A 15,402-nucleotide genomic window follows, 5' to 3' on the forward strand; every position below is an offset into this window, starting at 1 on the left:
TTCATTCTACATTTCAGTTGAGCGTTTCAGCATTCACGCCCAATTTCTACTGAAATTGCCCTATCGAGTTATTGTTGGACTCTTAATGATTTAGTTCTTTTTGTAAGATGGAATAATAATACCACATATGTCTTCAATGATTTTTAAAAACAACAATTAGGTGCACTGGCTAGTTACACAGGAATGCGTTTAATGGTGTGCCTAAAATATTTGTTGGACAGCGACATTTGCTTAATATTATTCCCTAACCTCAGAGGTTGCAAAACTGGAGGGTTGACAGGAAACCCCGGCTTTTTAAAGGCGATGTGATCGGAGTTTGGCTCTAAAGCACCTCTGCTGGTTGATGCCATTGGTGCACTTAATTTTGCCCCAATTGATTACGATTAGTCGATTACTGTGCCGATTCGTGGTTCAATTAAAGTGTGTAAGAACTAATTATGGCATAGTGGTGGAAAATTCCCTTTTTAACAAACATAAATTTTAAAGAAGTAACATTGGTTACAGTGATTGCTCTGAATATTCATCTCTGTTTTCTTATTTCTCAAAGGAAGATGACATTGATCCATTGAAGCACGGTGGAGGATGGGAGAAAAAAAAAAACCCTCGAAGAAATCACTGAGCCTTGACATCTTCCTTTCTTCCCGCTTGAAACAAGCAGGTAGCGCAGCCAGAAATGCATGCCCAAGTTTTCCCCCTGCAGCCAGTAAGTGCCAGGCCGTGTCAAAAATGACATGCATCTCCCGTTTCCATGTCAGGCCATGCGTGTGATGTGATGGGCGAATGCAGGCAGGTTCCTGCAGAGACTAGTGGGGGGTCATTATTAAGCCTCTTAAATTAGCGCCAGCCTACTACTACCACCCCCCCTCACCCTCACCCTTGCCTTTGCAATTTTGCAACCACATGCCCCCCCCCCACACACACACACTCAGCTCCACACGTCAGACTTGACAAAGAAAGCCCTTTCCAAAGTTTACTTGCAGCAAACTCATTTCATATGTGATTGAATTGTACCTGCGTGCTATGAGCCATTTAAAGCGGGGAGTCACACATGGCCGACCCATGCTGTTAGCTCTGCATGCACCCCATGCACTCTGCCGATTGCACGTCGGATGCAATGCAATTTACATGTCTCTTCATCACACGCGTTTATATGGTTCAGCTCACGAGGGCTACCGTTTAGATCACTTTTGGAGGGACGGGGAGAGATGCTGCTTGCGCAGGTGTAATAGCAGTTGTACTGCAGTGCGAGAGAGAGCAAGCGGCTACATCTGTTCCACTGGAAGTTTGCTTCAACACAACGTTGCAGCAAATTCAAACAAAATTCTAATAGTAGCTAATTTGCGCTTGAATGCCTCTCTTAACTTTCTTGATCTCTGCCAAAAAAACTCGACGCAGGCCTCATTCGTATGTGGATATAAATCTGATGTACAGTATGTGATGCAACTGCAGTATGAACGGTCAGGTCGCATACATCCGACATATACGTCATCTAAAGGCGCGGTTTATCATGCAAGACTTGGATAAATGTACTCACCCAGACCTTCCTCTCCCCGGCTACTTTGTCCAGCTCCTCCTGATGAATCCCGAAGTGTTCCCAGGCCAGTTGAGAGACGGACTCTCTCCAACTTGTCCTGGGTCTTCCCCGAGGCCCCCTATCGGTCACACTTATCCTGAACACCTCCCCAGGGAGGCGTCTGTGAGGCATCCTGACCAGATGCCCGAGCCACCTCATCTGGCTCCTCTCAACGCGGAGGAGCAGCGGCTGTACTACGAGTTTCTCCCGGGTGACAGTGCTTCTCACCTTATCTCTGAGGGAGAGCCCAGCCACCCTATGCAGAAAACTCATTTCGGCCGCTTGGACCCACGATCCTGTTTTTTCAGTCACTACCCGAAGCTCATGACCATAGGTGAGGGTAGGAATGTAGATCAAACGGTAAATTGAGAGCCTTGCCTTTTGGCTCAGCTCCCTCTTCACCACAACGGACCGATGCAGAGTTCGCATCACTGCAGATGCCGCACCAATATGCAAACTGTATACATGCTAAATTTGAAGACGCGCTTGTCGGTTGATTACTTTCTCACTGTGGAAACGTAGCATGGCCTTGGACCAGTAGGTTTGATGGTGATTTGGGTGACTGTGTTCATACCTGACCAGATGAAAAGCAAACGTTGGAGTAAAACTGACGTAAAACTAAACTGATTAAAGGATGTCGGCATGAAAGCAATGGAAAGAGACCTCGGTACCGAGGTCAGTTTTTCCAAGTTTCATTCCACATGCGTACCCTTCTTTTTTTCAGCCTTTGCATCGCCGACTTTCCCTCGCTTGCTCGTGGCGTATATGTATATTTACAGGAGTGCACATAACTGGTGTCTGGGGAAGGGGTAAAGGAACAGCGGGGAAGGGAAGCCATTAGGGGAATAAAGAGAGGTGCTGCCTCACAGCCAAGCTTCACAGGCCAGTGGAGCAAATCAAATTGGTTCTTGTTCTGCAGCACACACACATATAGACTCAGTGACAGGATAGTGGAGGCACACAGCTGACAGGAGGGCCTTTGGGGACATAGCAGGGCTGGGCATGTCTAGGGCTGGCCCCCTAGAGGATGCAGCCTTGACCTCCTATACTCTTCTGAGCCACAGGTGAGCTCATACATGGAAGAGGAGGCGCCATAAATGGCTTCATGATGCGATACTGTTACTTTAGTGTCAAGTCTATGGTCAGTGTCTGTGCCCTAGAGACCCCAGCATACTTTGGGATGTTGAATTTAGACTGTTATTAAGGGCAGGGTGCTATTATTAGTCCTATATTATCAGCTGTTGCAACATTTAAATCAGTATTTGGCAATAGCTATGAATATGTCCTGACCCTGAAATGTTGGGGTACTAAATTAATTTATTCATATTTACTGGGGGAATTTTGAGAGCGTATCTGTGTACTAGCTACCTTAGAAGTAAGGCATTTATTAGTGGGGAGGGTTTTTTTTTGTGCAAATGCATTTTTATATTATAGCATAAACATTTACAGTACTAATCAAATAATAATAAAAATAATAATAAAATAAATGTTTTAATTATTTTCCCAGCAAATACAAATTTAAACGTAACTGTCATATTGCCAACTTATCTAAAATAATTACATTCAAATAATTTATTACAAATTGAATATCATATTTTTCACATTTCCCCCCACAAATAAATATTGAAAGTTAATTTGAATATTATTGCATAAAATTAATTCATATGCATGCTTAGTAATAAGTTCAATTAGATAATTAATTTCCACATCAAAATTATTTAAAAGTAATTAAAATAATACAATATAAAATGTAAAATAATCAATATAAGAATTTCCACTACATGGAATGTTACTTTGCTGGTGGGGCAGGAGACATTCCGACTAAACTAAAAGTTGACCCACAGTTTGGGTTCTGGAACCAAACTCTTTAAGAGAGGCTGGACCTTGTTCTACTCTGGAGTTGCAGCAGAGGAGAGGCAGTGAGCTGGTGTGGCTCAGTGCCTCTGTGTTGGAGTCATCCCCGGTGAACGAGAGGGTCACTTCGCTACGTGTTTGGGTTGGGGAACGAGTCCTGACTGTCATTTCTGCGTACGCGCCAAACAGCAGCACAGAGTACCCAGCCTTTTTGGAGTTTATCAGAGGGGTACTGGAGAGCATCCCTGCTGATGACTCTGTAGTTCTTCTACTGGGATACCACAGCGCCCATGTGGGCAATGACACTTTGACTTTCTGACCTGGAGGGGCGTGATTGGGAGGAACGGCCTCCCCGACCTGAACCCGTGCGGTGTAATGTTATTGAACCTCTGTGCGAACCACAGTTTGTCCATAACAAACATTATTTTCAAACATAACGATTTCCATCAGTGCACCTGCCACTAGGACACCCTAGGCTGCAGGTCTATCATCGACTGTGTAATCGTATCATTGGACCTGTGTCCGCATGTTGTGGGCACGCAGGTGAAAATAGAGAGTGTGCTGTTTGGGTTACTGAATAAAATGTCCGTGAATGAAATTCAAAAATCCTTAAATGTATTGATGCAACACATCAATGGACAATTTCGTTCAGTATTTGAGAAATGGATGTAGCCTGGCTAACTTTTCTAATGGGATGTCAGCCTCTGCACACATTGCTACAAAATCTTCAACAAACTGTCATACCCGTGCTCGTGATTAAGGAAGACGTGGGCACCGATGCAGTTCCAACTGCATATGTAAGATATTTTTTATGACACTGTTATTTTGTTTACACAGTTAGACGACATGGCGCAAACGCTGCTCTTATTTTGAAGGGCGGAAGTGTGTTCTCTGTGTGTTGAGAATCGTTAGATACTTTATTAATCTCCAAGAGACAAGTCGTTAAAACGAGCTGGTCGCAAGAATAAACGTGCTTCGCGTCTTTTTTTTGCTCCGTTTCACTCACATCGTCATCGGGCATTTTAAAACGCTCCTTACATTGAAGCGGTAAAACACAACAAGGTGAAAATATACTCCTCCAGCCCGAGTCGCGCACACTGCTAAACTAAGCTAACCCCAATAGCTTCCTTTCCCGCTCTGTAAGAGGAGGTTCCGCCAACTTTCCCCCATGTTTAGCGCCATTTCAACATGTTTAGTTAGGTGGTTTAGTGTTTGTCATGATTCCACCACAAATGAGCGGTGCGCCGAGTAAATGCTTCCCCGCACGAACGTTCTTTCTCCTCACAATGACAGCATTTCATTCAAATTGTGTCAGTTTACGCGACATTCCACGTTTAACAGTAAATTCCGTTGTTATTGGCCAATTCTGCGATTCTGTTAACGCGGAAATCATAGGGCCCTACATGGTGTGACACGCGTGAGGCTCCGATGCGTCAATACAGTCACAGGAAAAACACGTCATTTATATAAGTCATTTTCTTATCAATGGAAGAATTTATACCGGTATATAAAAAATATCGCCCAACCCTATTAAAAAAGCTACATAAATTGGCTCAGCAGACGCAAATTGCCTACTTGATTGTTGATGACATCCCCCTTTGACAGTTTTGAGGTCTAATAGCATTATCCATCTCCCCTGACTGCTGCTAATACCTCATTTAGGGTCAAATTCTGTTCAAATTCTGCTTCCATAATGTTCTGAATGAGGTTTAAGTTATTAGTAGGCTCACAGCAAAGTTGAAAAATTGGCAGATTATGGCAGGTAAAGGGCACTAAAGCTTATGAAACATGAGTGGAGTCATTAGAAATACGAGTACATGGTGATAGCAGCAAAAACCTAATGTTCACCGCCATCTACAGTGTAAGAAAGCACTGCCTATAGGGCACTATTCCTCCAAAGACAAGCTGAAGCTGAAGATGGCTAAAATAAAAGCCGTGTGCAATGCTTACACTTCATTCTTTTCTGAAGGATTACCTCTACAAATCACTTTTTGCTCAATTCATTAGATGCCCGTAGAGAGCGTGCAGATGTGTGATGGATGGTTGTCTGCAAATGGACTTGGCAGTAATAGAAAAATGCGGACACTTTAATTAAAGAGGGCTGGACGAGTGCATCCGCAGCGGAGTTGTTGGGTGTCTCTCCACATCTGCAAAGACAGGGTCGTGTATCACAGGGCTCTCAAAACATACAGGTCATTTCAATATGCACTGTGCCATAATTTACCATTTACACAAATATGCAGGACGAGGGAAAGTGAATGATTTTTGGGTGAGCAATAACATTTTAAACATTAAAATATTACATTAAAAATAAATCTTTGAAATGAAAATTGTTACATTAATGTAATAATAAATTAATATTACCAAAAAAATGTCTGCCGGGAGTTGATAACTAATAAATAGCATGTAAATATATTCAAAATAAATTGCAGTAATTAAATTAAATTACAAGTATGACATATTGTGGATGTTACAAATGCATTATTGAGATTTAATAACCGAAAAATAACGAATGAAAACAATTTAAAGTTGAAGTATACATACAGTACATATAATTACTTGTTTGTTATATGCTTTGTGGTCCTTTTTAATAATAGAGCAGATGCAGGAGAAATAAAATAAAAATAATTTTAAAAATGAAGAATAAAAAATTTAATATATATAAAAAATAATATAAATGTAAACATTAAATTAAACGAAATACAATAAAGTAAAAATTGGTAATATACAACTATTCTGCTCAGAGTTAATGTGTTAATGATGAAGGCAACACTGCATTTTAAGCATTTTACTGCACTGTTATATATACATATGTTATGTTGGGTTAAAACATGACGATATTTCTCATTCAGAGAAAAGCTATCTCGCGAAAACATTGGAAGCCAGAAGCCAATCAGACTGTGACATTGCTCCTGTGAATGATAATACAGTAATATGGAAGTGGAAGCGCACAAGGCATGGTTGGAACTGCACATAAAGTGCTTTACTCACACTATAAACGATACAACCTACCTTGGTGTTCCCAGTGTCAGCGTCAGCGAGTGGCGTTTGGCTGTTTTTGTCTTTCTGAGTTGGACAGCTGCTGCCGTCTTAATGTCCAAGCAGAAGTTGTAGCGATTCTACATTTGATCCAAGTTATGTAAGATTTGTCAGATCAAAACATGTCGTTCGGACTTGTCTGCACCCTTAATCACAGAGCGGTTCTATTTACGCGTGTTACATTTGGCTGAGCGTCAGCTTTACAAGCACCAGCGATCACCGGTGGAAGTTAGTTACTAATGCTCCGAGTTAGTAACAGAAATGAAAGGCGTATCGGTGACAATGTATTGGAAGATGAAGGGTTCAGTGGGTGTCTTGCTTCATCAATAATGGAACTGTGGCGACCAACTCCGCGTAGAAGAGATTCTGTCAAATGATAAAATTTTTTTTTATCAGATTAATCAAGGATTTAAAATGAATTAATCATGATTAATCACCATGTCACACCGTGTTACCTTATATTACCTCATCATATTATCTTATCATTTTCTATGTGTTTTAAACTAGCAAAGAGTACATTTGGAATACAGGAAGTGAACAAATGCATTGCAATTGATGTGAAACGGATGGGGGGTTGGATTAAATACGCTTTGCTTCTTCCCACTCCTTTTTGGACATGTAGAACAGTGAATTGTACTATGTGAAGTATTCCAATGTAACTTGTATGCATGTTCAAAATAAATTAAACAATTACCATCACCATCTCTGAACTATGCCCATTTTTACTGTATTTTATTGAAAGGAAGATAAATGAATATAAATATATTTTTTTATGTATTAGCAATGCCAAATTAACTTAAAATTTAAATGACGTTAAGAGATGGCACACGTGTCTGAAAATCTATTTACCTAACACCTGATTCTTTAATAGCTGAATATTTGAATCAGACATTTAACTGTGTTATTATGAGCACTGAAAAGTTGCGTTCAAAGACACCACGTCATTTAAGTTACATTCATTTTGAGTGAATTTTCTGGGATTTCCGAGCACACGTAAATGCAGCAAATTCTACTTCGTCATTAAGAGTTACAAAGGGAGTGATCACAATATCCACTTATTGATTTTCATTGCATTTCTGTTTATTTAGACCACCCACACACACATAATATAGACGTTATTGTGATGTTCGCAGTGTCGGTGAACGCATCTCGCGGTCTGTCGCGTGACAATGAGGAAGTGTTTTTGCAATGAATGGACTGGAGACAGTTTGTTTGGAGTAGGACAGACATATATGGTGTTGGAATCCCACTGCTGTTGATGTGTTCAGGTAAGAATAAAGTTATTAAAGAGTGTCAGACTCTTTGTTTAATATATTATTTTAAAGACTCTTTCAATTAATATATTAGTTACCGCCGTTAACGCGCTATATTTGACAGCTCTATTTCTGACATTGATTTTTTTTTTTTTATTATTATAAATATAAAAGGATAGCTGGACAGCCCTGATGTTAATAAGACAGAGAAGTAGATCACACAACAGCAGCAAGCTGGCATTGTTTGACTACAAGATGGCACTATTAACTTACATATACTGTAGTACCTGCCACTATAGTATAATGGAAGAGTTTGCTTTTGAGGCGGTTGATTAGCATAGTGAAGAGGGACTAGTAAAGAGATGATCATTGACCCAAGAACAAGGGAAAAGGAGCCGCATAGACCCCTGTTTATTGATGAGACTGAGGTGGAGAGGGTGAAAACCTTCAAGTTCCTTGGCACACACATCAGCGAGGACCTCACCTGGTCTCACAACACCCAACAAATTATGAAGAAGTCCCAAAGGAGACTGTACTTCCTGAGAAGACTGAGGAAATTTGGCATGTCCACCACAATCCTGAGTTGCTTCTACAGATGCACTATGGAAAGTGTCCTTACCGCCTCCATCACTGTTTGGTACGGTAACTGTACAACACGTGATAGGAAGGCACTCCAGCGGGTGATCAAGAACTCACAGAACATTGTTGGGGCAGCCCTCCCCTCACTGCAAGACATTTATAAATCTAGAGTCCTACGCAGAACACACAACCTCATCAAGGACAGCACACATCCACAACACTCATTATTCACACTCCTACCGTCAGGCAGACGCTACAGGAGTTTGAAGTCCAGGACCACAAGGCTGGCAAACAGCTTTTACCCACAGGCCATCAGGCTTCTCAACGAAGCACTCGCACACGCCGCACGCAACACACGCACACACTCATAGCACTTTATTTATTTATTTATTTATTTGTATTATTTACTTGTATTAATGTCTCTTCTGTTGTTGTTGTTGCTTAATTTATTGGTATATATGTTTATGTGTTTATGTTTCTTATGTTCTTATTCTTTCATTTGTTTTCTTTCTTTTCTTGGGAGAATGAACAGGATAAGATTTTCATTGCATGGTATAACTGCTGTTTTACTATGCACATGACAATAAAACTCTCTTGAATCTTGAATCTTGAATCTAGTGGGCAAAGATGTCGGTACTTGGCACAATGGCAAGACTATGGCAATATATGTTAATTACCGGCCCTTACAGTGTCTGCCAAGAAGGATTCTGGCTGGACAAGTCCCCACTGAAGGCCCAGGTACCAAATGCACCGCCCGCCACTGATAACCACACATCAACATAACTGATTAGTAGTAGCAGCTACAACTGCCGGCATTATTTCATCTAGAATCATTTCTAGTTTTTGTTTCAATTTGTGGAAACAACAGTTAAGGCCTTGCATGCAAAGTTGTAAAATATTTCAAAATGTACCTGCATTATCTCCATTATTTTGTCATGTAATGTTATAATATCTTCTCGTCAACCCGATGTCGTGCATCGTCTCGTCTTGTGAGCTGAGTGTAATGTGCCACCCCTAATGTTACCCTAATGTTGTGTGTTCCATTTTAGAGATGCATGCCAAAAATGTTGTAAATTGTGATTGCATGGACTGTAATAGCAAATTCTGCAAAGAGATTCTGCAGGGAGCAGTCTTACAAATTCACCTCTGTGTTGTTTGCAGGTCCCTTCCATGGGACAAAAGTCTCTGCCGCTACTTTTTGTTTGAAGGCGGGCCATTAATGAAGAGCTCTTCTGCTAAATACATCTTTATTCTATGATTAACGGTCCTCAACGTCAGCGCCGGCTGGTGAGAGGAGGCCGAGGCCCTTCAGCGACGTCTCAAGCCTTAACAGCCACTCTTGCCATCAATCAGGCCTTGTGTCCAGTAAGTGCCCGCCAACATTTATGAAATATTCATCAGCTATTTCGCTTTTTGCTTTCCACTCTCCCCTAATCATTATGTTGAGGCGGCATTGTGTCACCTCTACAATCATCTTACTGAGGGGAGGCAAATTTGGGAATTCCTGCTATTATGCTAGCCAGACACTTTGGTATTATCGTGTCGATCACCGGTCTTTCCCACCCACTCCAGGTCGCTTTGCAGTCCCTCTGCATCTGTGTACTTCTTGGGTCCTGGCTTGGGATGCCCATGGTAAATTGAGTTTCCTAAAATATGTAAATGTCGTAGAAATTATGATGCAACCAATCAAACAAATCTTTCACATTTAAATACTGAAAACCCATACGTTTGAAATGAAAGAACAGTCACTTGAGGCATGTACGGTCGTACCTCGCTACATCACGGTTCCAACATTGCACCCTCACTCTATCGCGGTTTTTGAAAAATTGTATAATTTATTACTGTTTTGTGGTTGAATATTGCTTATTAGTAGTAAAAAAAGCATATTTAAGCAAATTGTAAATTTTTTTGGCTAAAATTAAGCATATTTGAGCATAAAAATGCCTAAAAAAATAACCAAATGAACTAAAATACAAGAAGCATGAGTATGAATGTAGTATTCTGCATTGGCCGCTAGGTGTCAGTAATTGTTCGGTGACACAAGCATCAGATGTGCTCGCTAGAACAGGCATTTATTGTAAGTTGAAATGATCTCACAACAGGCACAATGATAATTATCATAATAACAACATAAGCTACAGTTGGGGCCATAACCCACAACAAGCTAAAACACAACTCTGAACCTCCGATGTCACTTCCTGTCCTCCACAGATCTGCCCGCCCGCCAATCAGGTTAACTAGGAAACACATTTACTCTGACACATGAGCAGAAGTTTTATTTATGTCTTAAATTACTTATTTTGTTTACTATATTTGTTAATACGAGTGTAAAGCCATTTAAAGCTGCCATTACAATACACTGATGAGACCATAGCCACAGCAGGAAGTATGTTGTCCAGAAAAAAACAGGGAACGACTAACGTGTGAGTCTATTATCTTATTTATGTCTAATATGAGTTATTTTCTCTGATTATATTTACTATATTAGGCAATATAAATTTAAATGTGACTGTGAAGATTGTAAACAGATTGTCTATGCCATCGCTACGAAAATATTCCATTTATTAATATTGAATCCTACGATCGCGTCGGGTCTGGAACCAATTAACTGTAATAAAGTGGTCCCCAACCTTCTTTGACCCACGGACCGACTTGTGTCCCCACAAATCTCCCGCAGACCGGGGGTGGGGGTTCGTACATTATAGCGATCTAATTTGTTATTTATTATATATTGTGTAAAACTAAGACATGAATAACATCAAATTAAAAGCACAACATGAATGCCGACCCACCATCCACCAGTTGAAGTTCCAGACAAGTTTTTCCAGAGAGATTATTACATCTGTTTGACGTGTGTGGTAAAGGCAGTGTGCTAGCATGAATTCACTTGAGACAAATGTGCACATTAGCACTCAATAAGTCATCAAAACTTACCTTTATGCATTCCCACATAGTATCAGCATTTGACACCAAATATGAGGTGAAAGAAAAATGGTAAAAATACAGCAGTAGTCTATCTGTGCGGCATGAGATAAAGTTATTTAATTATTATTAATTATTTTTAATTATTTTTTCTTTCTGTGCGGCCCAATACCAAATGACCCACGGCCCAGTACCGGGCCGCTGCCCGGGGGTTGGGGTCCACTGCTGTAATGCATATTACAGCATTTGTAGTTATTTTTGCAAGTGAAAGTATAACAAGACATCTGTATATGAAACTTAACATAAAAAAATAAAGGGTGCAATTTAGACTATTGTGTAAACATAGCTTGTATATTTCAGTGCCAAAAGTAAAGAGGGATTACATTTCTGACTGAATTATTAGAAATTTTTTTTTTTCTTTTTCACTTGAATTCCTATAGGTTATCGATATGCACTGGTCAAAGTAATGTTGTCACAGCGATCTGGTCCGCCTGGATGTAGCTCCACTTCCAATAGCAGACATGTTGGCCTCTTTTAGAGCGCAAACTAGCACCGCTGCTGGCCACAGAAGTGCTGTCTGTTTTGCCTCAGTTGTTTCAAGATCATATAATCAATTAATTCTTAACGATCGATTAATCTGTTGTTATGTCCTTCCCTTGTGAAGGGGTTTAGCTCTGATCCTCGGGCGCTTATCTATACTAGGCTTGGCAACCTTTTTGAGCTCTTCAGTGCCATTGTGGAAAGTTCTGGGCTGTTGCTTTCAACTTTAATCCACAATGACGGAACAACAACAACAACAACAACAATAACACACATGGGATTTGCATGCCTGGAAGTGCTAACACCTCACTTTAAGTAGGTGCTGTCATCATTTTGATTAAATTCAGCTTTTTTGCCTCCCTGTATCTTCATTGGCCAGTAAAGTTATTAGTAAGAAAAGTACGCAAGAATGCTCTTTTTTTTTAACATAGTTTTATGTTGAACAAAACAGTTAATAAACAGACCACATTATTTCCACAATGTATCCACATTTAAATAAAATTTGATCATACTTTTTTGTATGATTCAGATTTCAGCAAAAATCTTCACCAATATTTTGCCTTGGTTCTTGTACACTGTCTTGGTTAACATACAATATTTCACCAAGGAAACCCTGTATTTACCCTAAGTTAAGTTAAAGTGGACGGACGATACTCCCAGGATTGCAAGTACCCATTTATTCATTTTATATATATATATATAAATAAAATAAAAAAACAATTAAAATAAATTAAAAAATAATAAAAACATTTCATTCGCCAGTTAAGACTATTATGATTGTTCTCTGTGCGTAAAAATAATTACAGTAATCCTTCATTTATCGTGGTTAATTGGTTCCAGACCTGACCGCGATAAGTGAATTTCCGCGAAGTAGGATTCCTTATTTTTTAATGTAGAATTTTCGTAGTTATGTTTCCAATTTTCTAAGTACGCTTTTTAACATTGTTAGAGCCGTCTAAACATGAAATAACACCCCTATAGTCGTCTTTACATTCATATTACCCGACATAGTACATATAATCAGAGAAACTAAGACAGTTTACATTGTAGGGGAGTAGAATCTGTGGCAGACAGGAAGTGACGTCAGGGGTTCAGAGTTGAGTTATGGCTTGTTGTGGGCTATGGCTGCAATAGTAACTCGTGTTATAATTATGATGATTATTGTTATTATGTTGCTGTTATTGTGCTTGTTGTGGGATAATTTAAAACTGCAATAAAAGCCTGTTGTTCTGGCGATCAAATCTGGTGCTTACTTGCTCGTGACCAATGTAGAATACTGCATTTACAAGTTGAATGGGTGGTTTTAATGGCCATTTGTTTTCTTAAAAGTGCTTAATTTGTGCAAAAAAGGGAACAATTTGCTTAAATATGCATCTTTTTGACTTGTAACAGGCCGAAGTCAAAGCCGTAGTCAAAGACGAATCATTCATTAATACATTTTTCAAAAACTGCAATAGACGAAGGGAGCGATGTTTGAACCACGATGTAGCGAGGGAAGATTCTATTCTCTGTAAAACATCTTTGACTGTCAATTTGATTTACATTATTTCCTGTGGGAAAAATGTCTTTGTTTTTCTTACGTTTCAGGTTTACGTCCGACCTTTTGGAAAAAATTAAGAACGAAAACCGAGGAACCGTTGTAATTCCAAAACTAAAAACAAAATGATGAACTAAAATACAAACGGTGTGTGATTTTGGATCTGATTCTGTTTTTTGCCGCTCGGTTGTCGACCTCTGCTTTAGACAAACACTGAGTTTTGCCCCTGTTCCTCCAAGATCCGAGATGGATTAATTCTTAACGATTGATCGATCTGTTATGCCCATCCCTCATGAAGCGCTTTAGCTCTGAGCCTCTGGGTTCCATCTTTACCGCACGTATTAATAAGTGGTTTGATTCTTGTTATTCCGAATGTGCTACACAAACATCACGTCAGTTACATCTGTCTTATTATGTTCCTTCTCTCTGCAGCTCCCCTCCCTTCCCACGACTGCTATTAATGTCATTATAAAACAATGAACATGATGTACTCATCGCTCACGTCAACCAAATCCAACACGCGTCTCACAAAAGGTTGGGACATCCATCAAGCCCGTCCGCCAACTGACTGTAGTCAAACACAAGTAAAAAAAAGGAAGATTCCACCTTTTATTCTCCTCCCTATTTGCAATTCTTATTGCAGGCAGGAAGTTAATCTATCCCGAGCAATAACTCATTGGCGATATAGCTTAAGAGAAGATGTCCTCATGCACTTCTTGCATTTTAAACAGCAGGAGGGGGGCAAAGAGCCTCGGTACAATTTTCCAAACACAACTGAGCTAACACTGATTTATTGCTCCAGTTTATATAACTCGTATTAGGAATTCATGGACCTGGCAAAAGGGATTAGAGCATTTATTTCAGGCAGGGAGATGATCCTGTCATTAATGGTCGATACTTTCATCATCATTTAAAACCAGAGGAATTTGCCCAATGACGAATCGCGGTGGACGCGGCTATCTGGCTCGTGCAGCTGCTCTCGTTATCTCGGCGACGACCCGCTCAGCTCGGCGAACGCGGACCGGCGCCCATCAAACTTGGATTAGGCTGTCAATCACCGGCCCGCGAGCGCATATATTGCGTTACAATTTCTCTCCCAAATGTCACAGAGATCAGAGTCATTTCTTGGCTAATTGCGTCTCGTCTCCGCTTTTAATGCTGCTCGTTTAATGGTTTTGTTACGTGGCGTGACAAGATGGTGTTCGTCAGTGATGAGCGCCAAAAGGAGGGCCCCCCGCTTTTGTTTAGAGAAGGAAATGAGAGAATAAATGACTGTTAAAGTTCAGAGGGCGTATTGCTGAAATGGCAGCAAACAAAGGGAGAGGAAACTGAGAAATGATCCCAATCTTGCGGCGCCGTGACATCAATTACACAAAATTCTCATTTAGAAAACGGGGGGTCGCTTTGTGTCGTTGATGTTTTTACTTGGCGAGCGGCGCCGTGTTACGCCGATGGTCTGTGTCAAAGCCGGCGCCAAGCAATTTGGAGGATTTTCTCCCTCGCTTGTGACACCTTCTGTTTCTGTTACATGTACGCCGTTTTAGTGACAAACGCAATGTCAGGCCCTGTGTCCGTGAACGGTAGCCACAATACAGCCATTCATTTTCTCCTCTAGCTAATATGCTGAAGGGAGATATTATTAGCCATGCTAAATTAGAAACACTAATTCCGCTGCGTGTCAAAGGCGGGATTACATTTACATTACATGCAAAGTTGTCTTGAACGGGACGACATGCAAATAATGACTAAAAACTTCAAAGTCCAAACATTGGCGAGGCATTTGGTGAGTCTATGGCTGGATTTACACTACATGACACAATTCAGATGTTTTATTTTTTTCCTCCATCAGACCCAATTTGGATATGGGATATGGCCGCGTAAGAAAAACACAAACAAAAAACGTATTCGAGTCAACCCTCGTCGCTTTGCATTTAGAATTTCACGGCTTCAGTCCATCACAGTTTTCCAAAAATATCTTAGACTTCTTAGCTTTGGACAGACTTTATTGATCCTTAAGGGAATTGGTTGGTTACAGTAGCTCAATTGCGGAAGAAACAGAAAAACACTCTTAAATAAAATGCAGTGCAATACGAATAAAATATAAT

Source organism: Dunckerocampus dactyliophorus, chromosome 13, assembly GCF_027744805.1.
Source record: "Dunckerocampus dactyliophorus isolate RoL2022-P2 chromosome 13, RoL_Ddac_1.1, whole genome shotgun sequence".
Lineage (NCBI taxonomy): Eukaryota > Metazoa > Chordata > Actinopteri > Syngnathiformes > Syngnathidae > Dunckerocampus > Dunckerocampus dactyliophorus.